This window comes from Lynx canadensis, chromosome B4, assembly GCF_007474595.2.
Source record: "Lynx canadensis isolate LIC74 chromosome B4, mLynCan4.pri.v2, whole genome shotgun sequence".
Classification (NCBI taxonomy): Eukaryota; Metazoa; Chordata; class Mammalia; order Carnivora; family Felidae; genus Lynx; species Lynx canadensis.
This window is the reverse complement of record NC_044309.1, coordinates 63,720,091-63,745,848: the sequence shown is the minus strand read 5'-3', so window position 1 is coordinate 63,745,848 and position 25,758 is coordinate 63,720,091. Positions and strand designations below refer to the sequence as shown.

Here is a 25,758-nt window from a genome sequence, read left to right as displayed (position 1 = left end):
TGTCTCTGCCCCTCCCCAACTCGCGTTCTGTCTTGCTCTCAAAAAAATAAACATTAAAAAAAAAATTCCTAACGAACGTTTGAAGTAGATGCGGATTTTTCTTCAGCAAATTTGAATCTTCTACTTTTCACTTAGTCAGTGATATTACTAGAGACTCCTTACTAGAGCCAGCCTTATTTACTGGCCGTGGTAAATGTTGATAAATACTCTGTGCAATTTACACATTCATCATGAACTTCATTGAGAAACCAAAATTTGGATTTAATTTTTCATTCTATAAGAACTTTTAAAAGCTTATTCTTGCTGAAAGAGACGATGGGGGGAAACTAAACAGGGTATAAGAAGTAGTTGTAGATTTACACTATACATGCGTATATATTACACATATATTTACACATATCTATTTATATAATATATAATAAAACCACTAAAGCAAGAGTAAGCAGACACAGTGTGGCAGGACTGCTCGGTCTATTTTCTCCACTTATTTCATACACAACTTACCCATAATTAGGTGGCCTGGAAGTTCGTGCAGTTCTTCCACGGAAGCATGGGCCATGGCATATATATAGCAAGTGGTCAGCCCCAGCTGCATCCAATCCTTCCACCATCACCAGACCTGAGTTAGTTGCCCCTAGCCACCTGTGTGGGAGCATACTTCATTCGACAGTAAGCACTCTGCCTCTGCCTGCGTTTCTTGAAGAGGAAGGTATTTCTTAGAGAAGGTGTGATGAGACCTGAAAAGAGCAAGAGACATTGTCCTTCCCATTGAAAATGAGATCCCTGCTTGTGGCACATGTGCCTCACACGCTGCTTCATGAGACCATCGCAGAAGTTACAAGTGCAAAGAGCAAGTCAACCAAACCCAGCCCCTGCTTATTTTAATAAGTCTATTCATAAAGATGTTTTAATTTTTTTTTTATTATTTTTTACTGTGTTTTTAAATTTTTTTTTATTAACATTTATTTATTTTTGAGACAGAGACAGAGCATGAACGGGGGAGGGGCAGAGAGAGAGGGAGACACAGAATCCGAAACAGGCTCCAGGCTCTGAGCTGTCAGCACAGAGCCCAATGCGGGGCTCGAACTCACAGACTATGAGATCATGACCTGAGCCGAAGTCGGACGCTCAACCGACTGAGCCACCCAGGCGCCCCTTTTACTGTTTTTTTTTTTTTTTAATGTTTTACTGTTATTTTTTTAATGAGAGAGAGAGAGTGTGTGTGAGTAGGGAGGGGCTGAGAGAAAGAGAGACAGAGAATCTGAAGCAGCCTCCAGGCTCTCAGCTGTCAGCATAGAGCCCAACGTGGGGCTCAACCCACCAACCATGAGATCACAACCTGAGCTGAAGTCAGGTGCTTAACCGAATGAGCCACCCAGGTGCCCTTAAATATGTTTTTTTAAATGGGACAAGGGTGAGCCGTGGCTGTTCGGTGCAAATTTCTAGGGACCTATGTAAAAGAACTTGGAGGACAATTTATTTATCAGTTCTTTTAAGGATAACCTGTTTGGTTAGAAGCTGTCTTCTCTGAACTGCTTGAGCTGGCCCAGTAATAAGGTCCCCTAGGGGTCATACTCAAATGACCCTAACTAGTCTCAAAGGAGCAAAAATTTGGTAACTATGAGCCATCTGTTTAGCTGAGTTTGGGGTCTTCGAGGAACACATCTCCTTCTAGACAAATGTTGAAAACATATTTAAACAATATTGGTTTGATGATGGACTAAATAACCACAGTGTTGTGTTTCTGCCTCCATCTCTGGTATTAACACTAAATGAATCTCAAAATATTTACCTCTCCCTTTGGCATATCTGATAATTTCTTCCTAATACCTCAGTCATGAAAAGGAAGGCAGCTGATTTTCAGTATTCTTTGTGTGTGTTAGGAAAAGGGAATTTATCTTATTTTATTGGATTGTCTCAACAATGATTTTAAATGTATTTTACTCGGGGCGCCTGGGTGGCTCAGTCGGTTGAGCGTCCGACTTCGCCTCAGGTCATGATCTTGTGGTTTGTGAGTTCGGCCCCGCATTGGGCTCTGTGCTGACAGCTCAGAGCCTGCAGCCTGCTTCAAATTCTGTGTCTCCCTCTCTCTCTGCCTCTCCCTTGCTCACACTTTGCCTCTCTCTGTCTCTCAAAAATAAATAAATGCTAAAAAAACATTTAAAAAAATGTATTTTACTCTTCGCTTAATTCTCCCCCCACCCCCGCCCACCAGCTTTATTGAGGTATGATTGACAAATAAAACTGTACATATTTAAGGTGTACAACATAATGTTTTTAAAAAAGTAATCTCTCTGACCAGTGTGGGGCTTGAACTCATGACCCTGAAATCAAGAGTCACATGTTCTGGCGTGCCTGGGTAACTCAGTCATTTAAGCATCCTACTCTTGATTTTGGCTCAGGTCATGATCTCATGGTTTTTGAGACTGAGCCAAGTCAGGCTTTGTGCTGACAGTGCAGATCCTGCTTAGGATTCTCTCCTGCTCGCTCTCTCTCTCTGTTGCACTCAAAACAAACAAACAAACAAACAAAAAGATCTTGCTCTAAAAAAAAAGTCACATGTTCCACCGAGCCAGCCAGGTGCCCCCACAATGTTTTGACATATGTATACATTGTGAAATGATCAGTACTAACAAAGTAATTAATATATTACATCATATAGTCGCTTTTGTTTTTGTATGTGGTGAGAAACCTGAGCTCTACACTGTTAGCAAATTTCAAGTATAGAATACATTGCTCTTAACTATAGTCACCATGGTGCACTTCACGTCTCCAGAACTTATCCATCTTATAATTGAAGGGTTGTATCCTTTGACCAGCATTTCCCTTTTTCACCTACCCTCCAGCCTCTGGTAACGATCATTCTACTCTCTGTTACTATGAGATGTCTTTTTTTTTTTAATTTTTATTTAAATTCTAGTTGGTTAACATAGTGTAGTATTGGTCTCATAAGGAGAATTTAGTGAATTATCACTTACATACAACACCCAGTGCTCATCACAATAAGTGCCCTCCTTAATGCCCATAACCTATTGAGCCCAAACCCCCACCCACCTCTCTCCATCAACCCTCAGTTTGTTCTCTATTGTTAAGAGCCTCTTATGGTTTGTTCCACTCTTTTTTCTTTCCTTTCCCATATGTTCATCTGTTTTGTTTCTTAAATTACACATGAGTAAAACCATATGTATTTGTCTTTCTTTGACTGACTTATTTCACTTAACATAATGCTCTCTAGCTCCATCCACATCATTGCAAATGACAAGATTTTTTTGATGGCTGAGTAATATTCCATTGTGTATATATACCATATCTTCTTTTTTTTTTTTAATGTTTATTTTTGAGAGAGAGAGAGAGAGAATGTAAGCGGGGAGGGGCAGAGAGAGAGGGAGAGAGAGAGAATCCCAAGCAAGCTCTGTGCTAGTCAGCACAGAGCCCAATGTGGGGCTCAAACCCATGAATTGTGAGATCATGACCTGAGCCAAAATCAAGAGTCAGACACTTAACTGACTGAGCCACCCAGGCACCCCTACCACATCTTCTCTATCCATTGATCAGTCCATGGACATTTGGGCTTTTTTCATAATTTGGCTATTGTTGATAATGCTGCTGTAAACATCAGGGTGTATGTATCCCTTCAAATCAGTGTTTTTGTGTCTTTTGGGTAAATATCTATTCATGAAATTGCTGGATCATAGGATAGTTCTATTTTAAGCTCTTTGAGGTAACTCCATACTGTTTTCCAGAGTGGCTGCACCAGTTAGCATTTCCACCAACAATGCAAGAGAGTTCCCCCTTGGGGCGCCTGCATGGCCCAGTCAGTTAAGTGTCTGACTTTGGCTCAGGTCATGATCTCGCAGTTCATGAGTTCAAGCCCCACATCGGGCTCTTGCTGACAGCTTAGAGTCTAGACCCTGCTTCAGATTCTGTATCTCTCTCTCTCTGTGCTCCTGTCCTGCTCACACTCTGTCTTTCTCTCTCTAAAAAATAAACATTAAAAAAAAAAAAAAGAGTTCTCCCTTCACTGCATCCTCACCAACATCTATTGTTTCCTGTATTGTTAATTTTAGTCATTCTGAAAGGTGTGAGATGGTATCTCATCATGGTTTTGATTTGTATTTCCTACTGATAAGTGATGTTGGGCATCTTTTTGTGTGCCTATTAGCTGTCTGTATGTCTTTTTTGGAAAAATGTCTATTCATGTCTTCTTCCCATTTCTTAATTGGATTATTAATTTTCTGGATGTTGAGTTGATAAGTTCTTTATAGATTTTGATACTAACTTTATCAGATATGTCATTTGCAAAAATCTTCTCCTATTCTGTAGGCTGCCTTTTAGTTTTGTTGATTGTTTCCTTCACTTTGCAGAAGGTTTTTATCTTGATGAAGCCCAAATAGTTCATTTTTGCTTTTGCTTCTGTTGTCTCTGACAACATGTCTAGTAAGAAGTTGCTATGGCAGAGGTCCAAGAGGTGGCTAACATTGTTCTCCTCTAGGATTTTGATGGTTTCCTGTCTCACATTTAGATCTTTCAACCATTTTGGATCTATTTTTGTATATGGTGTAAGAAAGTAATCCAGCTTCATTCTTCTGCATGTTGCTGTCCATTTTATCCAACATCTTTTGTTGAAGAGACTATCTTCCTTCCGTTGGATATTCTTTCCTGCTTTGTCGAAGATTAGTTGGCCATATAGTAATGGGTTCATTTCTGGGTTTTTTATTCTGTTCTATTGATCTATGTGTCTGTTTCTGTGCCAGTACCATACTGTCTTGATCACTACAGCTTTGTAACACAGCTTGAAGTCTGGAATTGTGATGCCTCCAGCTTTGCTTTTCTTTTTCAAGATTGCTTGGATTTGAGGATTTTTGTGGTTCCTTACAAATTTTAGGATTGTTTGTTCTAGCTCTGTGAAAAATGTTGGTGGTATTTTGATGGGGATTTATATTAATGTGAAGTTTGCTTTGGTAGTGTAGACATTTTAACAATATTTGTTATTCCAATCCATGAGCATGGAATGTTTTTCCATTTCTTAGTGTCCTCTTCAATTTCTTTCATTAAGTGTTCTATAGTTTTGAGAGTACAGTTCATTTACCTCTTTGGTTAGGCTTATTCCTAGATTTCATTTTCTGCTACTTCATTATTGGTGCATAGAAATGCAACAGATTTCTTTTTTTTTTAAATTTTTTTAATGTTTGTTCACTTTTTGAGAGACAGAGACAGAGTGTGAGCAGGGCAGGGGGCAGAGAGAGAGGGAGACACAGAATCAGAAGCAGGCTCCAGGCTCTGAGCTGTCAGCACAGAGCCTGACGTGGGGCTTGAACTCACAGACTGTGAGATCATGACCTGAGCTGAAGTTGGACACTCAACCAACTGAGCCACTCAGGTGCCCCTCTTTTTTTTTTTTAATGTTTTATTTTTTGAGAGAGAGAGAGAGAGTGCATGCGCATGTGTGAGCAGGGTAGGGGCGGGGGGGGGGCAGAGAGGATCCAAATAGGACTCAGTGCTGACAGCAAAGAGCCCAACGTGGGGCTCAAACCCACAAATTGTGAGACCATGACCTGAGCCAATGTCAGATGCTTAACTGACTGAGCCACCCAGGTATCCTGACACAGATTTCTGTACATTGATTTGATATTCTGTGACTTTGCTGAATTTATGTATTAGTTCTAGAAATTTTTTGGTGAAGTCTTTTGGGTTTTCTATATAGAATATCATGTCATCTGCAAATAGTGAAAGTTTGACTTCTTCCTTGACAATTTGATACCTTTTATTTCTTTTTATTGTCTGATTGCTGAAGCTAAGACTTCCAGTACTATGTTAAATAGTAATGGTGAGAGTGGACATCCCTGTCTTGTTCCTGACCATACAGCAAAAGCTCTCAGTTTTTCCCCATTGAGGATGATATTAGCTGTGGGTCTTTCATATATGGCCTTTATGATGTTGAGCAATGTTCTATCTATACCTACTTCATTGAGGTTTCTTTATAAAGAATATATGATGTACTTTGTCAAATGCTTTTTCTGCCACTATTGAGAGGATCATATGGTTTTTATACTTTCTTTTATTAATGTGGTATATCACATTGATTGATTTGTGAATAGCGAACCACCCCTCAAGCCCCGGAATAAATCCCACTCGATCCTGGTGAATGATTCTTTAAATGTACTGTTGGATTCGATTTACTAGCATCTTGCTGAGAATTTTTGCATCCATGTTCATCAGGGATATTGGCCTATAATTCTCCTTTTTAGTGGGGTCTTTGGTTTTGGAATCACAGTAATGCTGGCCTCGTAGAACAATTTGGAAGTTTTCCTTCCATTTCTTTTCTTTCTTTCTTTTTTTTTTTTTTTTTTGGAAAAATACTGAGAAGAATGGGTATTTTTTTAAGTTTATTTATTTATTGTGAAAGAGAGAGAGAGAATGAGCAGGGGAGGAGCAGAGAGAGTGAGAGAGAGAATCCCAAGCAGGTTTACTGTCAGTGCAGAGCCCGATGTGGGGCTCGAACTCACAAACTGTGAGATCATGACCTGACCTGAAAGCAAGAGTCAGATGTTTAACTGATTGAGCTTCCCAGGCACCCTGAGAAGAATAGATATCAATTCTTCTTTAAATGTCTGGTAGCATTCCCCTGTGAAGCCATCTGGCCCTGGACTTTGTTGAGAGATTTTTGATTATTGATTCAATTTCTTGGCTGATTATGGATCTGTTCACATTTTCTATTTCTTCCTGTGTCAGTTTTGGTAGTTTGTATGTTTCTAGGAATTTGTCCATTTCATCCAGATTGCCCAGTTTGTTGGAATCTAATTTTTCATAATATTCTCTTATAATTGTTTGTATTCCTGTGATGTTGATTATTATTTCTCCTTTATCATTTGTAATTTTATTTATTTGCATCCTTTCTCTTTTCTTTTTGATAAGTCTGACTAGGGGCTTATCAATTTTATTAATTCTTTTAAAGAACCAGCTCTTAGTTTTGTTGATCTGCTCTACTGGGTTTTTGTTTGTTTGTTTCTATATTGTCGACCTCAATGGGCTGTGGACCTGGGGCAGTGAAGGAACTGAGAAAAAGAGATGATAGTAGAGTGAGGCACAGGAGACCCCGAGCCAACAGCCCAAGGTACTGAGGTTTATGGTACATCTTCTTATATACGTTTTCAGGAAAAACAGGTCAGCAATGATTAACAACAGAAGCTTAGCAAAGCCTGTAAACAATGTACATCTGATTCAGCTATTGTATGTGTCTTGTGTATGAGAGCAGATACATATGTTCCAATAAGAATCTTTATGATAGAAGCAAAGACAAAGAAGGGAGTGAATGCACTGTGCTATATACAGCTGGCTTCCTTTAAGCAAAACATCTCTATCTGTGGTACTAAAGAACAGACCACATTTCCCAAGGGCATTTCACTCAAGTCCTTTCAGGTTATTTTTAACCCTATGATCTTGAGTTTTCTCAGAGGTCTTGGAGCCTGAACAAATATGCGCCTGTGGTCATTGTGGTGTTCTGTTTCCCACACTATATCATTTATTTCTGCTCTAATCTTTTTAAAAAATTGTTTTCAATGTTTATTTTTAAGAGAGAGAGACAGAGCATGAGCAAGAGAGGGGCAAAGAGTGAGGGAGACACAGAATCCGAAGCAGGCTCCAGGCTCTGAGCTGTCAGCACAGAGCCTGACACAGGGCTAGAACTCGTGAACCACGAGATCATGACCTGAGCAGAAGTTGGACACTTAACCAACTCAGCCACCCAGGCACCCTTCTGCTCTAATCTTTACTATTTCCCTTCTTCTGCTGGCTTTAGGCTTTATTTGCTGTTCTCTTTCTAGCTCCTTTAGGTGTAAAGTATGTTGTATAATTGAGACTTTTCTTGCTTCTTAAGGTAGACCTGTATTGCAATATACTTCCCTCTTAGGATCAGCTTTACTGCATCCCAAAGGTTTTGGACCATCATGTTTTCATTTTCATTTGTTTCCATGTATTTTTATTTCTGGTTAACCCAGGAAATTCTTCAGTAGTATGTTCTTTAGCCTCCATGTATTTGGAAAATAAAAAAAATTTCCAAATTTTTTCTTGTGATGTACTTCAAGTTTCTAGTGTTGTAGTCAGAAAATATGCATGGTATGATCTCAGTCTTTTTGTACTTGTTGAGGGCTGATTTGTGACCCAGTATGTGATCTATTCTGGAGAATGTCCCATGTGCACTACTGTGAACCTTTTGGTTTGTTTGTTTTCAGATTCCACATGGAAGTGAGATCATAAATATTTGTCTTTCCACAAGAACCATATGATCCTCCCAAAAGATTCAGAGAAAGCATTTGACAAAATACAGCATCCTTTCTTGATAAAAAACCCTCAAGAAAGTAGGGATAGAAGGAGCATACCTCAAGTTCATAAAAGCCATATGTGAACCACCCGACACTAATATCATCCTCAATGGGGGAAGATCTGAGAGCTTTCCCCCTAAGGTCAGGAACAAGGCAGGGATGTCCACTCTCGCCACTGTTCTTCAACATAGTATTGGAAGTCTTAGCCTCCAATCAGACAACACAAAGACATAAAAGGCATCCAAATCGGCCAGGAGGAAGTCAAACTTTCACTCTTCACAGATGATATGATACTCTATATGGAAAACCCAAAAGATTCCACCAAAAAACTGCTAGAATTGATTCATGAATTTAGCAAAGTTGCAGGATATAAAATCAACGCACAGAAATCGGTTGCATTCCTATACATCAACAATGATGCAACAGAAAGAGAAATCAAGGAATCGATCCCATTTACAGTTGCACAAAAAAACCATAAAATACCTAGGAATAAATCTAACCAAAGAGGTGAAAAATCTATACACTGAAAACTATAGAAAGCTCATGAAAGAAATTGAAGAAGACACAAAAAAAAGGAAAAAGATTCCATGCTCCTGGACAGGAAGAACAAATATTGTTAAAACGTTGATACTACCCAAAGCAATGTACATATTCAATATAATCCCTATCAAAATAACACCAGCATTCTTCACAGAGCTAGAACAAACAATCCTAAAGTTTGTATGGAACCAGAAAAGACCCCGAATAGCCAAAGCAATCTTGAAAAAGAAAACCAAAGCAGGAGGTATCACAATCCCAGACTTCAAGCTATACTACAAAGCTATAATCACCAAGACAGTATGGTACTGGCACAAGAACAGACACTCAGATCAATGGAACAGAATAGAGAACCCAGAAATGGACCCACAAACGTATGGCCAACTAATCTTTGACAAAGCAGGAAAGAATATCCAGTGGAATAAAGACAGTCTCTTCAGCAAGTGGTGCTGGGAAAACTGGACAGCGACATGCAGAAGAATGAACCTGGACTACTTTCTTACACCATACACAAAAATAAACTCAAAATGGATGAAAGACCTCAATGTAAGACAGGAAGCCATCAAACTCCTCGAGGAGAAAGCAGGCAAAAACTTCTTTGATCTTGGCCGCAGCAACTTCTTACTCAACATGTCTCCAGAGGCAAGGGAAACAAAAGCAAAAATGAACTACTAGGACCTCATCAAAATAAAAAACTTCTGACAGCAAAGGAAACAATCAGCAAAACTAAAAGGCAACCGACAGAGTGGGAGAAGATATTTGCAAACAACATATCAGATAAAGGGTTAGTATCCAAAATCTATACAGAACTTCTCAAACTCAACACTGAAAAAACAAATAATCCAGTGAAGAAATGGGCAAAAGACATGAATAGACACTTCTACAAAGAAGACATCCAGATGGCCAACCAACACATGAAAAAATGCTCAACATCACTCATCATCAGGTAAATACAAATCAAAAACAGAATGAGATACCACTTTTCACCTGTCAGAATGGCTAACATTAACAACTCAGGCAACAACAGATGTTGGTGAGGCTGCAGAGAAAGAGGATCTTTTTTGCATTGTTGGTGGGAATGCACGCTGGTACAGCCACTCTGGAAAACAGTATGGACGTTCCTCAAAAAAATTAAAAATAGAACTACCCTACGACCCAGCAATTGCACTATTAGGCATTTAGCCATGGGATACAGGTGTGCTATTTCAAAGGGACACATGCACCCCCATGTTTATAGGAGCATTATCAACAACAGCCTAAGTATGGAAAGAGCCCAAATGTCCATCGATGGATGAATGGATAAAGAAGATGTGGTATATATATACTATGGAGTATTACTCGGCAATCAAAAAGAATGAAATCTTGCCATTTGCAACTATGTGGATGGAACTGGAGGGTATTATGCTGAGTGAAATTAGTCAGAGAAAGACAAAAATCATATGACTTCACTCATATGAGGACTTTAAGAGACAAAACAGATGAACATATAAGGGAAGGGAAACAAAAACAATATAAAAACAGAAAGGGGGACAAAGCATAAGAGACTCTTAAATATGGAGAACAAACTGAGGGTTACTGGAGGGGTTGTGGGAGGGGGGGATGGGCTAAATGGGTAAGGGGCACTAAGGAATCTACTCCTGAAATCATTGTTGCACTATATGCTAACTATTTGGGATGTAAATTTAAAAACATAAAAAATAAGTTAATAAAAAAAATATTTGTCTTTCCATGTTTGGTTTATTTTATTTAGCACAATGTCCTCCAGTTACTGCAAATGGCAGTGTTTCCTCCTTTTCTTTTTTATGTTTATTTATTTTAGAGAGAGAGCACATGCAAGGTGGAGAGGAGCAGAGACAGAGGGAAAGAGACAGAATCCCAAGAATGCTCCCCACAGTCCACACAGAACCCAATGCAGGGCTTAAACCCACAAACCATGAGATCATGACCTGAGCCGAAATCAAGAGTCATATGCTAAACAGACTGAGCCACGCAGGTGTGCCAGCATTTTCTCATTTCCTTCTTTTTAAAGAGTGTGTGTGTGTGTGTGTGTGTGTGTGTGTGTGTGTGTGTGTGTGTATCACATCTTCTTTATCCATTCGTCTGTTGATTAACACTTAGGTTGTTTCCATATCTTGGCTATTGTGAATATGCTGCAGTGAACATGGGAATGCAGATATCTTTTCAAGATACTGATTTCATTTTCTTTGACTATATACCCAGAAGTAGAATTGCTGGATCATATAGCAGTTCCATTTTTAATTTTTTGATAAACAGCCACACTATTTTCCATGGTGGCTATACCAATTTATATCCCACCAACAGTGTACAATGGTTCCCTTTTATCCACAGCCTTCCCAGCACTTGTTACCTGTTTACTTCTTTTTTAGCCTTCCATTTTTTTTTTTTAAGTAAGCTCTATGGGGGTTGAACTCATGACCCTGAGATCAAGATTCAGAGACTCTACTGACTGACTGAGACAGCCAGGCTCCCCTGTTGACTTTTTGATAATAGCCCTCCTAACAAGTGTGAGATGATAGCTCATTATGGTTTTGATTTAAATTTCTTTTTTCTTTCTTTCTTTCTTTCTTTCTTTCTTTCTTTCTTTCTTTCTTTCTTTCTACTTTAGAGAGAGAGAGAGAGAGAGAGAGAGAGAGAGAGAGAATGTGCATGAGCAGGGGAGGGGAAAAGAGGGACAGAGAAAAAGAGAGGTGGGGGAGGGAGAGAGAGGGAGGGAGAGAATCTTAAGCAGGCTCCACAGTCAGCACAGAGCCCAATGGAGGGCTCAATTCCATGATCCTGGGGTCATGACCTGAGCCAAAATCAAGTCAGACCCTCAACTGACTGAGCCACTCGGGTGCCCCTGATCTACATTTCTTGATGATTAGTGATGTGGAGCATCTTTTCATGTACCTGTTGGCTTCTTGCATGTTTTCTTTAGACAAATGTCCATTCATATCTTCTACTCACTTTTTAATTTAGTGATTTGGTTTCTTGCTATTGATTTGTATGAATTCCTTATACGTTTTGGAAGTTAACCTCCTGTCAGATATTTACTTTACTCAAAGTGATATACAGATACAATGCAATCCCTCTCAAAATGCCAATGGAATTTTCACCAAAATAGAAAAAATAATCCTAAAATTCATACAGAGCCACAAAAGACCCAGACTTCAAACTTCCTGACTTCAAACTATTACAAAGCTATAGTAATCAAAAGCAGCATGGTACTGGCATAAAAACAGACATACAGAATACTGGGACAGAATAGACAGCCCAGAAATAAACCAATTCACATATATAGAGTGAACTAATTTTCAACAAAGCCACCAAAAATACCTAATGGGGAAAGGACAGTGTCTTCAAAAAATGCTGTTGAGAAAACTGGATATCCACATCCACCATATACAAAAATCAACTCAAAATATATTAAAGACCTAAACATAAGACCCAAATCTGTAAAACTCCTAGAGGAAGATGTAGAGGAGGCACTCCTTGACATTAGTCTTGGCAATGATTTTTTGGATTTGACACCAAAAGTGCAGGCAACAAAAGCAGAAATAAACAAGTGAGACTACATCAAAATACATCAAAAGGTTTTGCACAGCAAAAGACATAATCAGCAAAATGAAAAGGTAACCTACAGGATGGGAGAAAACATATATGAACCAAATGAATTCTTTTTAAATGAAAAAGGACCTTGAAAGGGGAAGATGGTAATAACAGATTTGTTGAGTTTAAATATGTTTTCAATGAGGTAGATTAAAAGCTAAATAAAATACATATTTTGAGGTTCAAAGGAATTGTTTAGCTAGTAAAATTAATTAGACAGCAACCTATCAATCACCCCCTTCCCTTTACCTTTGGTTTGGAGTAGAAATTTAATTCAACTTCATTTCACAAACATTTACTGCGCATTTTCTAAGTGTGAAGAGCCACATAAAGAGATAAACTGATGCACCCTAATCTAAAGGAGTTCCCACCTTCTCAGGGGATACAGACACTGCCTGAAAATCTATGGCTATAACAGGGTTTGAAAGGTTATGCTAATAGCATGAATAAAGTGTAATAAGATCTCAGAAGTGGAGGGGCGCCTGGGTGGCTCAGTCGGTTAAGCAGCTAACTTCAGCTCAGGTCATGATCTCAAGGTTCACAAGTTCGAGCCTCACATCAGGCTCTGTGCTGACAGTTCAGAGCCTGGAACCTGCTTCATGTTCTGTGTTTCTGTTTCTCTCTGCCCCTCCCCTGCTCTGTCTCTCTCAAAAATAAATTTAAAAAACGTTAAAAATGTTTATAAAAAAGATCTCAGAAGTGGAGCTCAACTGATTCTCCCTGAAAGGGTTAGGAAATGCTTTATAAAGCATGAGGTGATTTTGAGCTGGGATTAGGAGTAGGAGTAGGATCTGTTCCATCAACTGGAGAACCAGTGAAAGGATTTTCTAGATAGAGGAGTATAGAAGTGGTGACACCATTGACTCCTTCTTTGGCCCTCCATCTTGTTCATGCCCACAGAATGACCTCCCTTGGGGCTACATATTCCAGGCTCCATGAAGTTAATGTGTAACCTGACTGGAACGTAGGAAGGCTTGTTCTGATCTTCCCTAATGTGGCACACAGAAGACACCACTTTATATTTTTTAAGTTTATTTTGAGAGACAGAGAGAGAGAGAGAGAGCGAGAGAGAGCAAGTGGGGGGGGGGTGGGGAGCAGAGAGAGAAGGGGAGACAGAATCTCAAGCAGCCTCCATACTGTCAGCACAGAGCCTGACACGGGGCTCAAACTCACAAACCATGAGATCATGCCTGGAGCTGAAATCAAGAGTCAGATGCCTAACGACTGAGCCACCCAGGAGCCCCAGAGGGTACCACTTTAGCTAATTAGTAGAGATGACTGGCACACAGATGGTGCCATTTTAGACAACTACCCTTTGACTGCAACATAATGATCTACTTGCTCTATAGAAGCTGTGAATTAAGGTCCAAACTTAATTCAGAGAACAAAGACAAACACAGAGAATAGCTGTGTAGTGAATTATTGCCCATCCAATTCCTCCCCCCAGTAAGATACCCTGAATAAAAACTCTGTAAATGGTATGGAGTGACTTGCTTTGTTTTTCGGTCTCAAAGTGCATTCTCAGTCTGGAGGATACTTTTACTATCCCTCCTCTGCCTTCTAGAAAAAAGACATAACAATATGAGCAATGGCAGGCAGCTCCTACATGCCAAAGTCTGGTGTATTTATCTGGGGAAAGTGGGATGTTTAATATGGCTGGCACAAAGAAAATATAAGATAGGAATATGGGCCTAAAGTAAAAATAGTTTGGTCTGTGGAAATACAGATAAACCAAAAGACCAACCATATGCCTCAATGTCCAAGCTTTGGTTAATAACTGCAAGCTTCCCTAAATTTTGCCCTGGTTTCCAACTAGGGACCAACTGAGAAAGCCAAATATGTTCCCCTAACCAAGACACAGGATGTTCCATTTCCAGTTAGCCTACCAGCTTCCCCATGCCAACAACCTCTAATCAGACATACCCAAAGACTTCCATTTTCCCACTACCAAGTTTTCCCACTCTTCTGCCTGCCTTAAGTCTCCATTAAAATATAAAGGACAGCAGCTGTCTCCCTTGCCATAGCATGCTCTGAACAAATAGCCTTTGTTTTCATTCAGGTGGTCTTTGTTTAATTCCACACAATCAAGTCTACACTGCCATCTAGATCACCTCAAGTCTTCCTATTCTACTCATACCTTTTCCAATGATATTAACTGATACCAACTACCGAAATCTTCCAAAACACACAAAATAATAAAGTGTTTATGATGAAAAGCTTTGCATCGTGTTTGTAGCTGCCACTGTCAGTGCCCCATCCATGCTCCTGACTCTGTAGTATGCCCGGCTGATTTCCAACCCTGAGGGTTTTCTCCAGTGGCCTGAATATAAGCACTCCCCCAGCTGTACATAACCAATGACTGAAGACAGCTGGTATATAAATACCCCAGTTTCTTCGCTTCTCTGGTAGGATGATGGGAGGCTTGCTTTCTACACTGACTCCCAAAGTTCTCCAGCAGGATTAAGCTACATTTGCTCACAGTTTCCTTACCACCTTCCTTTCCATTCTTGTGTTCTCCATCCCCAACCAGTGTTTCCTAGGATGACCTCTCAAATAAATAACTTGCTGTCAAATTCTTTCCTCAGGGTCTGCTTCAGTGGGAACTCAAATGAATACAGTGTTAGAATTGGAAATAACCCAAACCACATTTATTATAATAACTAGCCACTGCAGACAGTAGACTAGCCTGTCCCATAGGTTTTTCACTGATAAATATGTTTTAGAAAAATAAAGAAAAGAAAAAGAAAAAAAAATGGTAATGCCATTTACAATTTAAAGAATAACAGGCATCTGGTTCATTAGCAAGCAATTTTTAGTAATAAATTATATCATTATACACAATAATTTAAAGCTTTTGAATTAACATAAAACTAGATGTAAAAGATTTCAATGCAAAAGGTTAGAGCAAAATCAATAGTAAAATCATATGATAAAAGACTCTAATTTTTTATCATGAAATGAAAGAAAACTGAACCAGAAATCTCTCATTTATGGTAGATGGGGGAATTTTACCATTAGTTAAACAAGCAAATGTTTTAGCAGCAGTTCTCAAATGTTTTGGGCTCAGGGCACATTTATACTCTTTAAAATTATTGGGACGCCTGGGTGGCTCAGTTAGGCATCCAGCTTTGGCTCGGGTCATGAACTCACGGTTCATGACTTTCAGCTCCGCATCAGTCTCTGTGCTGACAGCTCAGAGCCTGGAGCCTGCTTCAGAGTCTGTGTCTCCCGCTCTTTCTGCCCCTCCCCCACTCACACTTTGTCTCTCAAAAATAAATAAACATCAAAAAAAATTTTTTTAATTATTGAAACTCCAATGAACTTTTATTTATGCATAGTTGGCCACTGAACAATGTAAAGGTTAGAGGCACCAACCACGGCCACAGTCAAAAATCTGCATATAACTTTTGACTCCCCCAAAACTCAGTGACTAAAAGCCTACTGTTGACATTTACAGTTGATTGACATATATTTTGTATGTTATATGCATTATATACTGTATTCTTATCATAAAGTAAGCTAGAGAAAATAACATTAAGAAAATCATTAGAAAAAATACATTTACAGTACTATACTGTAAAAAATCAGCATACAAATGGACCCATGCAGTTCAGACCCATGTTGTTCAAGAATCATCTGTAGTTTAATTTATCAATATTTACTGCATTACAAATTAAAGCTAAGAACTTAAAAATATGTATTAATTACTTTTTAAAATAGCAGTCATAATCATGAATAACACATTTTTTAAAAAACTAAGACAATTTTCTCCGAGAGGCATTGTTTTACATTTTTGCAAATCTCTTTGGTATGTAGCCAACTAGAAGACAGCTGGATTCTCATATCTGCTATAGATTCAATCTGTTATGATACCACGTGCCATGTAGTCTCTAGAAAATTCCATTTTACATTTGTGAGAGAATGAAAGTGGAATAAAAAATGATGGCTTAGTATTTTTGAAAAGTTTTGACCTTGTGGAATCCCTGAAAGGATTCTGGGGATCCCCAGGGTTTCTGGACTACACTGGAGAAATTGTTGCATTAAAGGATATACAAATCATGTAGCAGACAGTACACATTCCACTGAACGTGGGTTACAACATAGGTAGATGTTGAGGCACCTAGTCTTTTTGATCTTGGCCTTAGGCATCTTTCTAACCTGGGGCACCATGTCATGATATCCTTATATGGAAGTAACACTGTTGCTAATTGACAAGTCTCCAGCACCTGTTGCCCATATTCTTCATATTGCTATTTATTGCTGCTGTACACGCACCCAGTGCCCAAGGATAGGGACTTTCCAGCTTCTAAAGCACAGAGGCTTGGGGGAAGGTGGAAGGGGAGATATGCTAGCAATCGGCACAGACCTGACCTAGACCCAATCTTCAGAGCATAACCAATTTTCACGTGACTTAGCACTTAGCTGCACCTTGATCAGTCAGTTGACCACATTCTTTGTTTGGAGCACTGAAGGAGAGCCAAGCTTCTTTATCAGCTCAGAACAAGACTTTGGGCACAGCATACATGCAAAGCACAGGCATATTAAATCCAGGGAACGCTCCTCTTTGTCAGGCACTTCATCTATTGTTCTTTTTATTCCAGGCTGGACAATAGGGAAGCGATTCTGTTTATATTCCATATTTTTCACTACAAAAGAGAGACTTTCTTTTCTTTTTCTTTTTCAAATAAACATTGTATATATTTAAGGCATATGAGATGGTTTGATATACATAATAAAAGCACCACTACAGTCAAGCTAATTAAGATACCATCTCCTCATAGTTATCTTCTTTGTGTGTAATAAGAGCACCTGAAATCTACTCTCTTAGCAGTTTTCCAGTATTCAATAAACATTAACTATATTCACTGCACTAGATCTCTAGGTTTATTCATTCTATATACTGCAACATTGTATCCATAGATCAACATCTCCTTTTTCCCCCTACCTCTCTGCCCCTCATAAAACTAAAACTACAACAATCCATCTTCTGGATATATATCCAAAGAAAATAAAATCAGTGCACCCATAGTCATTGCAGCATGACTCACAACAGCCAAGATATGTAAAAAAACCTAAGTATCTGTTGACGGATGGAAGAATAAAGAACATGTGGTGTGTATATCCAGTGGAATATTATTCAGCCTTAAAAATGAAGGAAATACTGCCATTTGCAACAACATGATGACCCTGGTGACAGTATGCTAAGTGAAAGAGGCTAGACACAGAAGGAAAAATACTTCATTATCTCACTTATATGTGGAATCTAAAAAAGCCAAACAGATAGAAGCAGCACGTAAAAGAGGCATTTTCTAATTACAAATTGTAAGAGTAAACAAAGCGCTATTACCACAATTGGAAGGAAGCACACCAAATATAGAGTAGTGGCGGCTTCAAAGGAGAGAGCAAGAGAGATGGAGGGTGGGGAAGGCACAGAAGGAATTTTAACCTCCATATTTTTTCTTTTATTAAAAAAAAATGTGGAATGCCTGGGTGGCTCAGTCACTTAGGCATCCAACTTCAGCTCAGGTCATGATCTCGTAGTTTGTGAGTTCGAGCCCTGCATCGGGCTCTGTGCCGACAGCTTGGAACCTGGAACCTGCTTCAGATTCTGTGTCTCCCTCTCTCTGCCCTTCCCCTGCTCCCACTCTGTCTCTCTCAATAATAAATAAACGTTAAAAAATTTTTATTAAAAAAATGTGAAGCAAACATAATTAACTGTTAGTACTTATTACTTGTATGTGGTAGGCATTTGGGTGTGTAAGGGAAAATAAAAATTGAAACTTAAAGGCTTAATGCTCTCTGTTAAAAATGAAGGAAGAGACTCCTCCCTTTTCTTAGAGCATTTTCTTTAGAAAACTTTTAGGTTTGAGATGTAAATCCTTTTTAAGGCTTTTTTGCCAGATTTATAACCCAGGAATATTTTTCTCAAGGAGCTGGGGGCCACCTCCTTGAAATGTAAATGTCAAGGGAGATAGCACCCACCCCTACTTGCCAGTTCCCATGGGAGACTAGGAGAGTAATTTTGGTGGGCATCTGGCTCCAAACTGCAAAACTACCAGCTCTCATAAAGATATGAAAATTGGTTTTTCCTTCATTGTAAAGCCAACCAGGGGTGCCTGGGTGGCTCCGTTGGTTAAGTGTCGACTTCCGTTCAGGTTGTGTGAGTTCGAGCCCCACATCGGGCTCTGTGCTGACAGCTCAGAGCCTGGAACCTACTTCAGATTCTGCGTCTCCCTCACTCTCTGCCCCTCGCCTGCTCGCACTCTGTCTCTGTCTCTGTCTTGAAAATAAATAAACATTAAAAATAAATAAATAAAGCCAACTAACAAACATGGTTACTCCAAATTCCAAGTGAATTTAGGAGGAACTATATGTGACAAATGATGTTCTCAAATTCTCCTACTTGAGAACTAGTTTTGTTGTTTATCTTGAGAACATATATACAGTGGGTTGTATCTGCCTGGCTATATAAAAACTGTGAGATTTATTTCTGTGTAATTTGTTAGCAGAATACCTGTAATGAATATCAAGTTCTAGTTTAATTTTTATGCAAATGATAAAAACTATTCTCTTTCTCTTCTACCTTTGTGGAGAGGTTTATTGGGTTGGGAGATTTTTGTTTTTAATTATATTTCCCCATCAGGTGTTTGTTATACTATTCTTTGTAATTTCTGTATTTTTCAAATTAGGAAGAAAAGATATTATTCATGGACAATTTCTCAAAAAAATTGTCTACTTTCCTATACTGCTTTTACCTGTAAGCAAACTTCATTATTTTAGTAAATAAGCCATTTTTCACCCTGGCCTTCACTTATGACAGGGGTTTTTGTATTTAAATGTCTGGAAAACTGTATTGAGATCTCAGTATTAAATGCATTTAAAAAAATAAGAGGCTTCGGAAAAAGAGTTTATTTTTTTAAGTAATCCCTACATGCAACGTGGGGCTCAAACTCACAACCCTGAGATCAAGAGTTGCATATTCTTCTGACTGAGCCAGCCAGAAGAGTTTAAAATCTAAAACACTAAAATGGAATTCATAGAGGATTTGTATTTTCCCATAAAAATATCTTTAAAATATAATATGATTTATTTTTTCCAGCTTTATTGAGGTATAATTGACAAATAAAAAGTGTATATATTTAAAGTATACAATGTCATGCTTTGATATATATGCATTATGAAATAATTACTGCAGTCAAGCCAATTAACATACCTATCACCTCACATTGCTACCTTCTGTGTGTGTGTGTGTGTGTGTGTGTGTGTGTGTGTGTGTGTGTGTGTGTTGTGAGAATGATGTGATTTAAATTTTTTAAAAAAACACCACCTGCCTCTCCTGACAAATTTTAACTTCTCTAAGATCAGGGTCATTGTCTTATTTGCTGTTGTCCTTTAATACAGTGCTCCTAAAACAGTGATAAGTACATAGAAGATGTCTACTAGGGCACCTGGCTGGCTTAGTCAATTGAGTATCTGACTCTTAATTTCAGCTCAGGTCATGATCTCACAGCCATGAGATTGAGTCCCACATCGGGCTCCTCTCTGGGTGTGGAGCCTGCTTAGAGTCTCTCTCTCCCTCTCCCTCTGCCTCTCTCCTGCTCATGAGCTCTCTCTCATTCTGGCTCACTTTAAAAAAAAAAAAAATAGTAAAGACTTCTAGGTTCTGGTTCTGCATGTTAGGAGTCTGAAAGTCTCCGCTCTGTCCCAGCAAGAAGTAAAAACCTTAAAAGACTGAAAAATCAATTACTCTTCTTGGATCCAACTCTTTTTGGACAGCAACCCGCTGTTCCCAAGATTGGAGAGACCTACAGGTAAATACAGGGAGCAGAGACTCAAATGGAAACCACCATGAGAAACTTCCAGGATTGGAAACCCAATCTGCAACTGACAAATTGTTAGAGGCTCAACATGGACAAATATGAGAGTTAAAAACTCCAGAAGAACTCAGACGTACAAAGGCCACTATACTTTTGTGAGTTATACCTCCAGGAGCTCTACATATCTCAGTTCTCACTGAGATCTACATATTACAGTTCTCACTGTAAATATTGGGAAAAAATCTCTTTGTGCTTCTGGTAGGAGGAGATGAAAAGGAACCAATTTGAAATATACCAGAGCACTGTGTTAAGAACAAGGTTTGCCTTCAGGGGTAACTGTTAACCAGAGCCTAACTAGTTAACCAGAGCCTAACTGAATTGCAAGATGGAAAATATCCAACTCCAGCCCACTCTAGCCATCCTGTCCCACCTAAGCTGGGAGAAAAAAAACACAAAAATACTTGTAAATTTCAAAATCCAGAGAAATAGGTTCACCAAGATTGAGACCTAATCATAGGACTATAGAACGTTTCCCCTACTGCCACACTTTTTCACCACATTACTAAAGGCACCACATTACAGCAGGTTTTGTTGTTTTTTTTTTTTAACCTGGTACATCCTGTCAAACTATCAAGAAAAATTGTAAGGCACACTAAAAGGCAAAAAACACAATTTGAAGAGATAGAGCAAGCATCAGAATCAGACATGGCAGGGATGTTGACATTATCAAACTGGAACTTAAAATAACTATGATTATTTGCTGATGGTATGATACTGTATAGAGAAAACCCAAAGACTCCACCAAAAAACTACCAGAACTGCTAAATGAATTCAGTAAAATAGCAAGATACAAAATTGATAGGCAGAAATCTGCAGCATATCTATACTCTAATACTGAAGTAGCAGAAAGAGAAATTAAGGAAACAGTCCCACTTACAATTGCATCAAAAAGAATAAAACGTCTAGGTAAAGACTTAATCAAGGACTTTCTGCTTATGGACAGCGCCGAGGAAGCATCTTAAAGTCTCCCCTCCCACCACCAGCATGTCTAAGTCAGAGTCTCCCAAAGAGCCTTCATCAGAGTTTCGAGCTTTGAGACAACACATGAGAGTCTAAGGAGTCATTTTGAGCAATGGGGAATGCTCACACACTGTGGTAACAAGGGATCCAAACACCGAGCACTCCAGAGACTTTGGGTTTGTCACGTGTGCCACTGTGGAGGAGGTGGATGCAGCCATGAATGCAGGGTCACACAAGGTGGATGGAAGAGTTGTGGAACCCAAGAGGGCTGTCTTAAGAGAAGATTCTCAAAGACCTGGTGCCCACTTAACTGTGAAAAAGATGTTGGTGGCATTAAAGAAGACACCGAAGAACATCATCTAAGAGATTATTTTGAAAAGTATGGGAAAACTGAAGTGATTGAAATCATGACCGACCGAGCCAGTGGCAAAAAGAGAGGCTTTGCTTTTGTAACATTTGATGACCATGATCATGATGACCATGATCTAGACAAGACTGTCATTCAAAAATGCCATACTGTGAATGGCCACAACTGTGAAGTAAGGAAAGTCCTATCTAAGCAAGAAATGGCCAGTTGTTCATCCAGCCAAAGAGGTCAAAGTGGTTCTTTCTGGAAATTTTGGTGGTGGTCGTGGAGGTGGTTTTGGTGGGAATGACAACTTTGGTCGTGGAGGAAACTTCAGTAGGCAAAGTGGCTTTGGTGGCAGTTCAGGTGGTGGTGGATATGGTGGCCGTGGGGATGGCTATAACAGATTTGGTGATGATGGAAGCAACTTTGGAGGTGGTGGAAAAGCTATAATGATTTTGGCGATTACAACAATCAATCTTCATATTTTGGACCCATGAAAGGAGGGAATTTTGGAGGCAGAAGCTTTAGCCCCTATGGTGGTAGAGGCCAATACTTTGCCAAACCATTAAACCAAGGTGGCTATGGAGGTTTCAGCAGCAGTAGCAGTAGCTATGGCAATGGCAGAAGGTTTTAATCACTGCCAGGAAACAAAGGTTAGCAGGAGAGAAGATCCAGAGAAGTGACAGGGAAGCTACAGGTTACAACAGATTTGTGAACTCAGCCACACACAGTAGTGGCAGGACCTAGCTCCTACAAAGACATGTTTTAGACAATACTCATGTGTATGGGGAAAAAACTTGAGGACTGTATTTGTGACTAATTGTATAAGAGATTATTTTAGTTTCTGTTCCGTGGAAAGTGTAAAGCATGCCAACAAAGGGTTTTAATGTAGATTTTTTTTTTTGCACCCATGTTGTTGATTGCTAAATGTAATAGTCTGATCATGATGCTGAATAAATGTGTCTTAAAAAAAAAAAACTCAATCAAGGAAGTGAAAGACCTATACTTCAAAAACTATAAAATACTAATGAAAGAAACTGAAGATGACACAAGCAAATGGAAATATATTTCATGTTCTTGGGTTGGGAGAACCAATGTTAAAATGTCTATACTACCCAAAGCAATCTACAGATTTAATGCAATCCCTATCAAAATACCAACAGCACTGTTCACAAAACCAGAACAAATAATCCTAAAATTTGTATGGAACCACCAAAGACCCCGAACAGCCAAAGTTATCTTGAGAGAGAAGAACAAAGCTAGAAGTATCACATTCCCAGATTTCAAGATATATTACACAACTATAGTAATCAAGACAATATGTGGTACTAGCATGAAAATAGACACATAGGTCAATGGAATAGAATAGAGAGTTCATAAATAAACCCACACTTACATGGTTAACAAATCTATGACAAAGGAGGTAAGAATATGCATTGGGAAAAAGACAGCCTCTTCAACAAATGGTGCTAGGAAAACTGGAAAGCTACATGGAAAAGAGTGAAACTGAACCACTTTCTTACATCACACACACACACACAAACTTAAAATGGATTAGGAGCTAAATGTGAGAGCTGCAACCATAAAACTCTTAGAAGAAAACATAGGCAGTAATTTCTTTAGCACTAGCTGTAGAAACATTTTTATAGATGTGTCTCCTCAGGCAAGGGCAATAAGAGCAAACATAAACTGTTGGGACTGCACCAAAATAAAAAGCTTTTGCACAGCAAAGGAAACCACAAACAAAACAAATAAGCAATAGGAGGGTCTGGGTGGCTCAGTTGGTTAACCACCCAACTCTTGTTTTCAGCTCAGGTCATGATCTCACAGTTTGTGAGTTCGAGCCTCACATCTGGCTCTGTGCTGACAGCACGGAACCTGCTTGGGATCCTCTGTCTCCCTCTCTCTCTTCCCCTTCCCCACTTGCTCTCTATCTCTATCTCTCTCTCTCTCTTAAAATAAATAAACTTTAAAAAAATATTTAAAAAAATGGGCAATATACTGAATGGGAGAAGATAATTGCAAATGACATATTTAATAAGGGATTAATATCCAAAATATATAAAGAACTTACACAGTTCAACACCAAAAAACCAAACAATCTGATTAAAAAATTAGCAGAGGACTTTAATAGACATTTCTCCAAAAAATCATACAGATGGCCAACAGACACATGAGAAGATGCTTAACATTACTCATCATCAGGGAAATGCAAATCAAAACCACCAAGAAATATCACTTCACACCTGTCAGAAAGGCTAAAATAAAAAACATAAGAAACAACACGTGTTGGTGAGGATTTGGAGAAAAAGAAACCTTGAGCACTGTTGATGGGAATGCAAATTGGTGTAGCCACTGTGGAAAACAGTACGGAGTTTCCTCAAAAAAAATTAGAAATAGAAACACCACATGGGGGTGTCTGGATGGCTCAGTTGGTTGAGAATCTGACTCTTGATTTCGGCTCAGGTCATGATCTCATTATTTGTGAGATTGAGTCCTGCATTAGGCTCTCACTGACAGCATGGAGCCTGCTTGGGATTCTCTCTCATCTCTCTCTGCCCCGCCCCCAACTTGTGCACTCTCTCTCTCTCTCTCTCTCAAAAATAAATAAATAAACTTAAAAAAAAGAGTGTCTAAATTTGACACCAAGAAACACCATATGATCTAGCAATTTCACTACTGGCTATTTATCCAAAGAAAACAAAAACACTAATTCAAAAAAGATATATCCAACACTATGGTTATTGCAGCATTATTTACAATAACGAAAATATGGAAGCATCAGTGTCTATCAATACATGAATGGATAAAGAAGATGTGAGATACACACACACACACACACACACACACACACACACACATACACACACACATACATATATATATGTATACATACATACACACAATGGAATATTACTCAGCCATAGAAAATAAGATCTTGCCATTGGCAACAACATGGATGGTGTGGGGCACTCCGATCAGGTGGGGGCCAGCAGCATGGGCAGTGAAAGAATTCACTCAAGGCAGAACAAAAGAGATAAAGCTTATTGAATATACTGCAAGGGGGCACCAGGCAGGGACAGCAAGGCAGTGCCTGCTATCTGCCACAAGGCAGTGGTGAGGGGTCACAGTTATAGAGTGGACTAAGGGAGTATGGGGGCAGATGGGATTTCCCTTTTTTGGTAATTTTAGGAACTGTGCCTGGTTGTAAGTAGCTCATTGGTCATTTAGGGCCTGTGGCCATTTCAAGGTGGGTCACTTAATGAGCCTGCTTGTATTCAGCTTGGTGGTCACTATGGGCCTTTTTGCCTTGCTCAGGTTTCCATTGCTCAAGCCTATTGCCTAAAAGCAGCCCTGACATTCCCCCACCCCTGACAGATCAACAATGACAGATCTTTGGCATGTGGGAGGAGGTCTCATCTTCAGTAGCTTCTTCCTGCTCAATGAGGGGCATAGAGATATCCCTACCTTTGGGTCAACATTGGTCAGTTGGGAATTTATATGTAAGAATTACAAAGGACAGAGGCAGCCAAATCCAAGGTAGACAGCATGCATGAATCTCCCTGATTAAGAAAGGATCATCTGTCAGCTTGAATATATGACAGTGAAGGAATCTTGGAACCAGTCAGAGAGACTTCAGAAAAGACAATAAGATTATTACTATTATGAGAAAGAATAGCCCAAATAAAAGAGCTTTGATGGTTGACAAAAATCTTCCTCCAGTCCAGAAGTTTAACCAGGTAAAGGAGAGAGATCATTTAGGTGCCAATTTGAGTATTCATGTCTTTTAGTATCCCTGTCACAATTTTGTGGGAATCTAGACTATATACATAACACTACCTTAATAGAGTTTCCTCCTTGAGCTACAGTCAGGATATCAAGGGCCATTTGGTTTTAGAGGGCCACCTTTTGAATTTGTAGGTGACTACATGTTGGGTTTGGTAAAAGGTTAAAGGTTTGGCAAAAAACTCTATTTGCAACTTTGCATCAACAGAGGCCGTTCCTAAGACAAATACAGCTAAGGGATAAAACCACCAAGAAGCCCTCTTTGTCTGATGTTTAACCTTAACAAATATCCTAATTATGAGGAATCACGGGCAAGTGC

General features: G+C 39.2%; 1 long non-coding RNA gene across 1 annotated transcript in view; it reads right to left on the bottom strand.

Annotated features, from left to right (window-relative positions):
• Positions 1-511: 511 nt before the first annotated feature.
• LOC115518569 overlaps positions 512-25,758 on the bottom strand; it is a 35,728-nt gene continuing 10,481 nt past the window's right edge. Inside the window, exon 3 of the long non-coding RNA XR_003970311.1 lies at positions 512-737. This is a non-coding gene — a long non-coding RNA (uncharacterized LOC115518569). The remainder of the gene's footprint in view (positions 738-25,758) is intronic.